The following is a 12,670-nucleotide window of genomic DNA, read 5'->3' on the forward strand; positions in this document are numbered from 1 at the left end:
GTATGACATCTATGATACTGTGCGTTTGGTGAGATCAGGAGGGTGTCATCTATTACGAGCTGTTAAAACCTGGTGAAACTGTTAATGCTCACCGCTACCACCAACAAATGATCAAATTGCATCGTGCTCTGCGTGATAAAAGGTCACATTATCGGAAAAGACATCACAAGCCGATTTTCCTCCACGACAATGCACCATCGCACACGTCAACAATGGTCCAAAACTACTTGGAGACACTCAACTGGAAAGTGCTACCCCATCCTGCTTACTCTACCAGACTTGGCACATTCTGACTATCACCTGTTTTCGTCGATGGGTCACGCGCTCGCTGAGCGGCACTTCGATTCTTACGAAGACATCCGAAAATGACTTGATGAGTGGTTTGCCTTGAAAGATGAGGAATTTTTTTGGCGTGGTATACGCAAATTGCCCGAAAGATGGGAAATTATATATAGTTAGCGAGGGCAAGTACTTTGAATAAATTTGTTTTTGCTTCCTAGGAAAAAAAAAATGTGTTTTTCTGACTAAAAAACAGCGGATTTAAGCTTATATATCACCTGGTATATCTAAGGGATCAGTCATCTACAATAAAGTCTGTCAGTTTTCATTCTCTTTTCAAAAATGAGTTTAGGCAGTGTATTCAATGTAGAATTTTGTGTATCTTTACAAATGTATATAATAGTGTTAGTTTTTCAAAATAATGTTATAACGAATAATATATTTGCATTACAGATGTATACCACCGGTATTTAAGTTATCCTAATTGAAAAGGATAACTTAGATTCCTCGCATGTCTTTAATGTTAAAAATGTTATGATATCTTTTTAAAGGTATAAAAGAACTAACATTGTTGGTCAACTGATCCCTTAGATAAAAATAAATACTTTCTTTGAACGTTTGCACAATCTATGTTCACTGCTACAATATCAAATTGTTTAATAACGATCATCATTTATTATTATTATATAATAGGATTAATTAAATTGTTGTAATATCGTTCTGTTTCATTATTGTAATCAATCATAAATTTTCTAACTGATTCAATTGATAAATTTGTGACATTAACTATACCATTTCTAAATATATTTCACACATTTTTGCATTATTAATTTAGTCTCTTTTTTTAAATAATGTAAGTAATGATTCAATAAATTATAAATTTATAAAAAGAGTATAACAAAAGAGAGCTATGAAAAATTATATTATTTCATTAGTATTTATAAAAGATATATTGAACAAAAATTTGATAAATTATTCAACGTAAATAATAAACAAAAATATAAAAAAAATATATAAGAAATATAAAATATGCAATATGCAGACCTCAATTGGGTCATTCTCAATATTTCAATACATAAAGTTCGCTCGGTCTATAGAAATAAAATTGTTCAGACATTACTTGTATAAATTATGATCGCTTATTGAATATATTTAAGTCTCACTGTAGTAGTCCAGAATTAAAATCTTGAAAGAATTTTGAGTATCAAATGTTCCATTGTAAACGGATAAGGATTGTTTCTATTAAAATAATGAGACAATTTTATCAAGATATAGAATAATAATTCATAGAGATAACGCATTATAGAATTAATGACAGTTCAATTATAATGATTATAATGATCACCGAGAAATTATATTCAAATTTTTAATTTTGTCAAAATTAAGTTACATAAATTACCTTCATATGAAGAGAATCTGATACAGAAACCGCAGTCAAGTTTTTTGCAATTAATATTATAAACAATAACGATACAGAGACTATAGAGACTTAAATATATTCACTAAGCATAATTTATACAAGTAATGTCTGAATAATTTTATTTCTATAGACCGAGCGAATTTTATGTATTGAAACATTGAGAATGATCCAATTGTTGAAACGTCTGTATATTGTATATTTTATATTTTATATTTTTTTATATTTTTGTTTATTATTTATGTTGAATAATTGGTCAAATTTTTTCCAATATATCTTTTATAAGTACTAATGAAATAATATAATTTTTTGGCTTGTAGCCCCCTTTTTTTATTTTCATTTTTTGTTTACATGCATCTTATAAAATTTACAATAATTACCTTAATTACAGGAAATATTAATTTTATTTGTAAAAGATTTTTGTTCCTAATTTGACATGCTTATAAATAAACTTAAGAAATAATACATGTATGCATATGTACATGCTATAAATCGTGTAAAAAAATTTATATAATTAGATAAATAAATTTTAATTCCATCAATTAGATAAATGAAATCCTATAATCGATCAAAGCTGATCTTATTAGCTAAATATTTCAGTATGAATTTATACAAGTTCACTAGACAATTCTATAAACTATAATAACTGTGCAATAAAGTCTTCACCAACCTTAAAGCGCAGTCTTGACTTGAACTATAATAGTATTAATAGTATTATAAAATGTTATATTATAATTGTGTGTTCATGCATGTATCCTTGAAAAACAATGTTCACTCACCAGTTGTTTGTAATATTTCCAATATTATTTAAAGCGCGAACTATTCACATTCTATAATAACAGCTTTATCACATATAAGTTTTGTAAAAAGTGCTTACAACATTGAATTTCCTGATAATACAACTTTTTGATACTGATAAAATTTTGGTGTAAGAAATTATTTAATTTCTTCACTTACTGTTTACATTGACACAATACAAAGTATGCTTCACGCAATATTTCAGTTCAAAACGTACGTATAAACGTACGTATAAATGTATGTACACGTTTCGCACGCGTGGGTTTTCTCCATGTCCAGATCCATTCTTGGTTTCATGAACCTTACAGTTTACTTCATCAGGGCGAGGAGTCTGATATTGAAGGTGCACCCACGAAATTACTGAAATGATTCCAGTGGAAGTTTATTTTGCTCAAGATTTCCTTCTATCGACTGATTTATTATGCGATAATACATCAAAAACTGAGGAGGTTGGTTCTTCAGAAGATTAATTAGGAAAAGTGAAAAGAAAATTGGAGGAAATTCAAGAAGAAATAAGGAAATAATAGATATCAAATCTTCACAAAAATTTACGATCTTAAAGCCAGATAGATCTATTTTGAGGAGAGATAGAAAGTGTGGTTATATAATTCCTGAAGAAAGAAGGGGAAAATTCCCAAGTTGCAGAGCAATTGCATATTTTGTGGTTAAGAAACTTAACGATGTTGTGAAAGAACATTTAGGAGAAACGAGTTGAAAAGTTTAACTAATCGGAGTCCACTTGAAAAAGATTATAATCTTATAGTGTAAGCTATTTTTATTTTTCGTTCTTAGTTGCATTTACATTTGCGCAATAGAGAAGATCTTCCTAGGAGCGGTGGAAATATTTTGGATGCCTCACAGCCAGTCCAGCAGGCTCATTTTCCACGAAATCGGAAGTTTATCTTTATCGGACGCGTTTCCGTCGACCTTACTTTTTTTAAAGAAAACTCGCGATTTTTGAATCGTGGTTTTTCCGTGGGATCGAGGGCGAATGCCGAAGCGGGGATTGGGAGCAGAGGTACTGTAATACATCATTTTTTTGTACTCCCCTCCCCCCTTCCGAAAAGAGAAAAACCAAGAGCGCAAAGCTTGAAGAGGCAAGAGGATCCTGGCGTTTCCTTTATGAAGACAGGAGGATGTCCGAGGGGCATTGGGTTTTTTACGGGGGCAAGCTATCCTTCGGAGAGAAACTGAAGAGGGCCGGAAGAAAAGAAGGTCTCAGGAATAAACCTCGAGAGGAAAGTCGGATCTCAAGGAGAAAGAGGACTAAAACTCAAGAAAACTTTTGCAGCATCAGTAGGGAGCAAGAAGTTGGTCAGGAGAAAACTCCAAATTCCTTGAAGAGGCCAATGTTCCTGGAAGTATCATAATTGTCGGGACGACAATTTAAGAGAAAGAGGGCAATGTTACGCCAGTGCTGAGCCAATACCATAGACCGCCGCTCGCGAAGTGCCGAAGATCACATTGCCGAGCAACGAGCCGTTCTATTATTAAACCAGCTCGGCAGATTTGGGCGTGAGCTGTGTTCGGACGTGTCTCTCGATCCTCTGATTCCCTCATTGTTCGTATGCTCTGAGTTAACATATGACTGTGTTCTGTGTTTACTTTGAAATAAATTCTCTTTTTCTTCTTTCTATTATATCCGTGTTGTTCATTTCTGCGAATGGGAGTGAACACGAATACGAGAATGTCTCCGCGAGCCAGACGCCCGGACATAACAATTGTATAGTTTAATGTAGGCTTGATAGCAATAATACTGAAAATTAACTCGCATATTTGTAAAGATAAGTAAAATTTCACATTAAATATACTATCCGAAAAAAAATAAATGAATAAAAAATGAAAAAATAATTATATTATTGTAAATAATATATAAAAATAATGAAACAGAAAATGCATGAGCGAAAGAGAGCTCTAATATACTAATCGCTCAGTGAATAGTTATCGCCGCAATTATCGCATCAAAGAAACGTCTGAGGATATTATTCTTTAACAAGAATTTTACGTTTACGTTACTTTGTATGAAATTAATAAATAATATTGCTCATTGATGATGCAGTCGCAGTATAAAGAACTTGGATTTCAATATATGCTTACTCGCAGTAATACTTGGTGTATCAAGCATACGACTTAGCAGGTATATAAATATGTGTGTGAGATTCGAAAAATGATGATTACGTAAATTTAAATCCTATATGTCAATGTACGATTCATCAATGTACGATATATGTCAAGTAACGATTGATGTTACTGATGAAATACAGTGAAGCTCATCCACACATAGACCTTGTGGAACATATATTACTTCAATGTCATAAAATGTAATTATAATATCTATATTAAAGTAAAACTCGCATATAGAGACGAAATTGAAATAACTCTTGATAATAATAATTTTCAATGATAATTTGGATATATTGCTGGAAAATGTGAAATGGTGAGCACTAATTAATGAGACTTATGGCGACATTACTGAGTCAGTCTATTGGCTCATTACATACGCTAAGGATTCAGTGAAATGCGAAGCTTCTGAAAATTTGTGTGGGGATCAATTGAAAAAAGAGATTTACATATGTCTTATTATCAGTCGCTCTATGGATCGCTCCTATTACACAGAGCAGATTACTTTTATTGTATCAGAGTATATACTATCCTTGAAAACGTCTCACGCTATTACGTTCCAAATATTGCCATAAGGCATGCGAGAGACAGTAAGTTTATTGAATTTTTCTAAAATTTTGATTATACATTTTATACGTGTATTCTTCTGGGATCTATTTATATGTTTTTTATTTTCTACAGCTCATCTTCGAAAACTCGCTACATACCTCATATAGCCTTGATGAGGAGATCTGCATTGACAATGGCAGCGTATAATTTCTTTCACATCGGGATCGCCGTGGGACCTATATCTCATCTAAAAATTGCGATCGATGACAATCGAGGCAACCGCATAATCCTGCCTAATGCTACATGGATGGGGATCATCGAGAAACATGCAGATATTGAGCGATTAATGCAGTCAACTGTTCCATCATTATCACCATCATCATCATCATTATTATTGATTGAAGATCTGAATGTGGAATTTGTTAAAATAGTAAATACGAATAACGTAAAATTATATGATATATGCTTGTACATGAGACTAACCGTTATGCTCTTCTTATTTGAGCTTGAACAATATGTTGGGCATATATTGAACTGAGTTAATATACGCATGGATGGTGAGATTTTCAAATATTTTGTATCATTTTTAAGAGAAAATTGTATTATTAATAAACGCGATGTTGCAAACATTTTGTACAAAATTTAGAATAAAAATTCTATCAGATAATTCTATCTATATAGAATATGAACTAATAATCTATGGTTTAGATTATATTGTACATATTGCATTACATGATAAATAAATGTTCATTAAAAATACATTCCTTTTTAAAATTATCTTTTCCCCATAGCTTTTTCACCATACCTTCTTCATGCCTATTGAACTAGTCAATAAGAAAGCGTACTCGGTTACTCGTGTATTATATCATTAAAATATTATTAAAATTACATCATTTTATTGAAATAAATCGTATGATAAAAATTGTTTAATGAATATCATAATTATTTAATAAAATATCTGTAGTGCGAGAAAAAAAACGCTGGAATTGAAGGGAGAAAGAACGCAACGAGAGGAAAAGACAGCGTGAATAATAAGTACAGGATTGCAACGGGTAGAAGAGAGAGAAGGAACGAAACTCCCTTCCCCTCTAATACGGATCTTCGGCGACGCCTCTCCCTCTGACCCAGCGTCTGTGACTTCGTCCTCCCCATCCGGACGACAGAGCCATCTGCTGGTTGCTATATACGTGAGTTAGAATCGGAGTAGCTATCCTATTAATCAGCAGCATCAGCTATGTCACATCAGAATCCCACATCATTCACGGCGGAGAGTCAAAGAAAATCACAGTACTATAAAATTCGACAACACAACGAGCATTAATAACAATAGCGCAAACTCCCGGAACTCATCTAACATGAATCGATGCGGAGATGAGTCGTATTCTTCGACTGGTCGTGCGACGAAAACAAGAGATGAAAAATGTGCAGAGAGGAATTATAGCGATATTTATAATTTATCCAAGAAACATGAAGGCAAAAAAACGCGTTCAACGAAAACAAAAACGCAGAAGATAACGCCACATAGGAACCGCTGATAACGAGACGACGAACGATGACATTTTTCACAATCTCACGCAATTGGATATACCAACACCACATTCCATAACTGATGCCATAATTATTACGAAAAATTATTTCGAAATTTCGAGCAAGCATAATCATGCGATGAAAAGCATTGAAGAAATAGTGAAAACTGTACCGAAATTTTATCATAAATATGCGCACTTACTGATGAAATATTTATTTTGAAAAGCTGTCCCTAATAGAATTAGTTGGGACGAGTATGGAATCGAATTATAGATGGTAATGTCGTGAAAGATTTGAATATCATTGATTTGATAAATGACCCGATGCGCAAGAAAAAACTGTGAAAGCAGTAGGTAGAAATCAGTTTGCGACTACTCCGTGAGCTGAATATATCTTCCGTACTTGTGAGAAATAAAAGATTATTGTCCATGCACGGTGTTACTGCAAACAGTGTCAAACTTTGATCTCGTGCAAGTTTCAAGGCCTTTTATGTCGAAAGCACGAGTTCCACGTCGATTGTATCGAGAACACGAGGAAGGAGAAAAATGTAAAAATTTCGAACAAAGAATAGACAAGAAAAATTCGCTGATTTTTTTCTCATATATTAATATTCCCCGTATTTTTACTCGATTGAAAAAAACTAAAATAACGATGACGTTTGAAAAACTATACTACGCATTATGCTGACTTTTGGCAGTGGATAATCTAACTCATGCTGTTAAATCGAATTTCTCACGGCGCGTACACGTTGCACCGGTTTGCGTAGAAGATTTCCACAATTGCATTACAACGTAACAAGCATTGACGATGTGAAAGATAGATTTGATCGAATTCCGAAATCTAAAAAGCTACAATGACAGTTATTGATATACTAAGTAAATCTGGATCGAATCGTTATGACAAAATAAATAACTGCGCGATGAAAGTTTTCTCACGCGTATTATTAAAAAGCGAAGGACGAGTACCCATATACTTATAAACGGGTAAAGAATTTATCGCGCAATCAATGCAAAAATTTCTTAAAGAAAACGACATTCGTTTTCGGGTAACGCAATTCAGATCTCAAAGCCGCCATCATCAAGTGCTTCAACAGAACACTGAATGTGGTGTTATTGCACGCATAAAAATGCTCCACGCTTCATCAATGTTCTGCAGAACATTGCACTTATATAATAATTACACTCGTCACTTGTTTATGAGAATGCAATCTGCGATAGTACAAGAGAAAGTGCGCATATCGTTCGTGAAAATATAGCTCGTTGGAAAATCGTTGGAAAAACGAAACGGGCGCAAAATATTAAATATCGCATCGGAGATCTCGTTCATATTAGTAGAGCAAAAGGAAAGATACGAAGTTAAGCGGAGCCAGGAGATATTTCAAATTTACCGTTTCTTCGATTGGCGAAGTCCTCACGAACTACGAGATTTAATAGACGAAGTCGTAGACAGTATTTTTTATGAGCAAGAATTAGCTCGAGTTGAAAGAAACTTAAAGGAAATATAGTTTATTGTCGATCGCGTGATAAAGAATAGGGAACGAACAGCTAATAAAAAAGTTAATTGGCGCGGTTATCCCAATAAGTTTGATACTTGGATACCAGCTTCGAATTTAATTTTTTTTCGCGATGGAAGAGGAACAATTTCTTCTGGTACTTCCGAGTACAACAGCAGTATGCTTCATTTTCCGGATAATACAACGTATTCCTTCATTACGAAATTACTTCACTTTATAGTGTTACACAGACAATAGGAGATTGCGATAAGAGATTCAATTTCCCTGTACCCTTTTACATGTACGTCATAACGAAAATGTGATCAGACTTGATGTGGGGACAAATACGTTACGGCAAAAGAAGTTGTGCTTCCAAATGGAATTTACAACGATATACATGGGCTTATTGATGCGATTAATACCGCGTGTAAAGATGCCGAATCGCATTTTTATTTGGAGTCTGGCGGCAAAATTTTCATAAGTACTAACTGCGATGAGAAGTGCAAAATGCTACATCATATAAACTTTTCCGATAATTTTCTACAAGAATGCTAGATTTTCCATCAGCAATTTCCACAAATAATCACCCATTTTATTCCAAGCTCGCGATATATAAACTTAATTCCAATAAAACAGAAGAAAAAACTATTCTTACTCACGGATTTAATAAAGAGAAAACGAAGGAAAAATGATTTGCAGACGATTACTGGAGTAACGAATTCTATAGTTTATGGTGCGATATCCTCGATAAAATGTTCGTTTATTGCGATATTGATTTATGTAACGGGTGATATTATCCTCTTCTCAGGATAATTCGAGATACACAGTCAATTATACATTTGGTGAAACGTTTCTTATTTCTAAATTATTGGGTCGTCCGGAAAGTTCGTGCCGATGTTGAAGGAAAATTGAAACGCAGAAAATTTTAATTTAATAAATGTATACTAAAATTTAAATTTTAGTCGGCATGAACTTTCCGGACGACCCAATATCATTGCGACGAACGAATTTTAGAACGATTGAAATAGATAGTAAGAGAAAGAAATTTCATTCAAATTCGGAACACTGACAGTGCACTTAAGCAATAACTTTCTTTCTTTCATCTACGCAAATGTGTCGGTAGTAACAGTCTTTAGTAGGAACTAGCGATGGAACATGAGGAATATTTTGATATCGGTAACTGAGGTCGAATTCTACGTGTTTTCATCGATTCGTCCTACCAACGCGGACATGGAATCGGAAACTTTCTCGCGAACTATTTAGAAAAATATTACCTTATTTAATAAAGATGCATGTGCTATCGGAAAAGAAGCTTTACGGGCGGGAATTTATGTAATAGAAGACGTCGGAAATAATAAGCTGTTGAAGGAATCGATCAAAAGTTAGCTAATCGAGGGATAATCTGAAGAGAAAAGCCAAAGAAAAAATAAATTCCCTAATGAGGGGGTCGGGGTATAAAATATTCGCAAAGTCCGCAATTTTAATTTCCTTTCGGTGGTCGAGATAGTCGAGATATCACGCTTCGTAAACGACGTCGGGCAGTCAAAAGAAAATCATCGAGAAGTACCGTAGGGAAAAAGAGCAAAAAAATGACAAAGAATAAGAAAAAAAATTTATGCTGCAAGAAGAAAACAAAAAACTATCCACTAGGAAACATCGAGTAAAAACGTAATATATCCGACATATTCTCTTAATTGAGGTAGGAATTTGCGGCTGAAGAAAAAGTATGTCCTTTTTCTATACCCACTCAAGCGAGTGTATAAAGAATGAATTCGATTTCTTCTCTCTACTTCTTACGCAAACTATAAAACTAGCATTCGAGCAGTATCGAAATCTCGCAATGGATTTATTACAAACCCGTAACTTCGCTCACGGATGATTTGCCCATAGAATTTGTCACATTCGGACATGGAGAAGACTATTTGGATCTCACTCATTCCATTGAGCTTTCGCATACGCGGAAAGCGAACGCGGGGAGAGCACATCGGCCGCCCCCGACAGCGTGGCAAAAGTAGAACTTGTAAATCATTTATTGCATTCCTTGTTCAATTAAATCGATATGTATGTCCTTATGGAAAACAAAACGATATCAAAAATACGCATTCTTGATGCCATTCTACTCGTAAGAAGAGTAAAAATAAGCCCGAGTGTGCTACTCGTACACACTGAGTAAAATTACCGCCAAGTATCCCCTTATAAGAGTCAATGTTAAAACATTCAAGATACACGCCGACTTAGGGAAATTGATAGATACAATATACTCAGACAGCCGAAACATATAATAGTCGGCTTTGTCGATAACAAGGCGTTTAATGGCGAAAATTGAACCCGTTTAATTTAAAAAATTATGGAATAAATTATTTTTCGCCGATGACATACAAATTTCTAGTAGACCATTACAGCTAAATTTTTCGAACGACGAGCCACTCTGCGTTGAAGCTTATTACACATTGTTCTCGGGAATCGGCATCCACTTTCTGAACGAGAGTAATTCTATAAATAGAGACGATTATGCCAACAGTTACTCTTTTTGCGATCTATCTTACTTCGAATCTATCCGCTATTACGCAGGGCATTAAAATCTCGTGAAACACGGAAGTTTATGATTAGAAACGAGATTCGAAAAAGCTCTTTTCATACTATTAATTGTATGCTGAATTTGATAACGTTTTAGAAATCAATTCGCGTCAAGTCATTGTCGACTTTTTCGGTTAGCCGTATACCTTTCGTGAGAACATTATTTTCCCCCACTATATTTTTTTAAATCTAATTATATGTAACATGACGAAAAAAATTTCTTGTTCGCGATGCCAATGCCGATATTTCGTGACATAAAGGGGCAGAATAAAGAATATCATGATGGATATAGAATACGGTCAACATGATGCTACAAATTCTTTGAAGCGTTTTTTAATTGATCAATTTGCAAAATTTTTTCTTCTAATTGATCCATTAAACGCTTCAAAGCGTTTGTAGCGAGACTTTGATCACAACCATAGTTATCGATATAAAGTTTTCATGATATCGAAGAAAACTTTATTTCGAAAGAAACGCGGTTCTTGCAATTAATTGTCGATCACTGATCACTGGATTACGAAGCCATCTTATCCATTTGGTGATTTACCCGAGACAGTAAGACGAGAAAACGACTAGCTTATACAAAATTATTATACGGAATCGAATGGTACGATAAAGAAGTCAATCCTAAATACTTACTTTACGATATATCTATGAGACATTACGCAACATTGCGCTACATCTACAGCAGAAGACAAGAAAAGTTATCTGATCTAATGTATTCTCCAGAAATATAATTCGGAAGGTATTTTTCCGGCTTTTAAAAATCTCGGATTTTGAAGGCCGAGGTCAACGTTGTACGCATCATGAATTTCGATCTAATGGCACGTAATTTCGAATCACTTTGTGTCTTAACATAATTGAGTTAAGGATGATCTCTCGAGCTACTTCCTAGTCAATAAATAATTTATTCATAATAATATGTAAAACAATTAAAATAATGGAATAAAAAGATTACTAATAATATCTTATACCATTCTACATAATTATTGTAAATTTTATGTGTTACTAATTGTAAATATTTTCAAAATGATAAAATAAAAGTTGTAAGATGCTCATTTAATATACTCGCATCGTCTTGACAGATGTTCTAGCTTTTTTCATTAAAAAAATCTCTCTTAAACGGTCAGTTTAAATGAAACTTTACGAGAACAAACTTAAGTGTTTAATAATGAAAAAACTTTATAATTGTAACTTTATAATTGTAACGATTTTTAAATTGCTATCTTATACGCAAGTGTATCAATTTAAAAGAGAATAAATACAGAATAAAGTTATACTTTCAATTATAATGTGAAATTTTATAAATTTGTAATTAAATATCATCAAAATGATACAGTAAAAGTCAATGAAAATTTTTTCTAGATATTATTGATATTATTAACTTTTGTATTACACGTATATTATTAGATGTACAACTTTGCTTCCGCCGTTTTCCTATAGATGGCTTCAGCGGTAAGTGGTGGTCGAAATAAATAGATCATACATGTCATTCAATAAACTTGGGCATCTGTCAACATAACCCCAGAAACATTAGTCGATTTGTGTCTGCATCATAAAGTTATTCTCGATTGAAAATGTCAGTTTACGAGCCAAATTCTCGTCATTTGCGGGAGGTTTTAATTTTTTGCTTCAATATGAAGAAATCTGCGGCTAAGGCTCATCGAATGCTCTCAAATACTTATGGTGAGGCCGATATTAGTGAAAGAACGTGTCGTGAGTGGTTTCAACGCTTCAAGAACGATGATTTTGACGTCCAAGGTCATGCTCTGTATTTGGTGGGACCAGCTCGGCGTAGTGTACTATGAACTGTTAAAACCGACTGAAACAATCACAGGCGATCGGTATCGAACGCAATTGATGCGTTTGAGCCGAGCATTGAAAGACAAACGGCCGCAATACAACGAGAG

General features: G+C 33.8%; 1 protein-coding gene and 1 long non-coding RNA gene across 2 annotated transcripts in view; one reads left to right on the top strand and one right to left on the bottom strand.

Annotated features, from left to right (window-relative positions):
* Positions 1–12,670, top strand: part of LOC108686646 (zinc finger and BTB domain-containing protein 14-like) — a 107,836-nt gene that overhangs the window by 55,501 nt on the left and 39,665 nt on the right. The gene's annotated exons all lie outside the window — the stretch shown is intronic.
* Positions 12,480–12,670, bottom strand: part of LOC108686647 — an 18,524-nt gene continuing 18,333 nt past the window's right edge. The window contains exon 3 of the long non-coding RNA XR_001931717.1: positions 12,480–12,492. This is a non-coding gene — a long non-coding RNA (uncharacterized LOC108686647). The remainder of the gene's footprint in view (positions 12,493–12,670) is intronic.

This window comes from Atta colombica, unplaced genomic scaffold (assembly GCF_001594045.1).
Source record: "Atta colombica isolate Treedump-2 unplaced genomic scaffold, Acol1.0 scaffold188, whole genome shotgun sequence".
NCBI classification, from domain to species: Eukaryota; Metazoa; Arthropoda; class Insecta; order Hymenoptera; family Formicidae; genus Atta; species Atta colombica.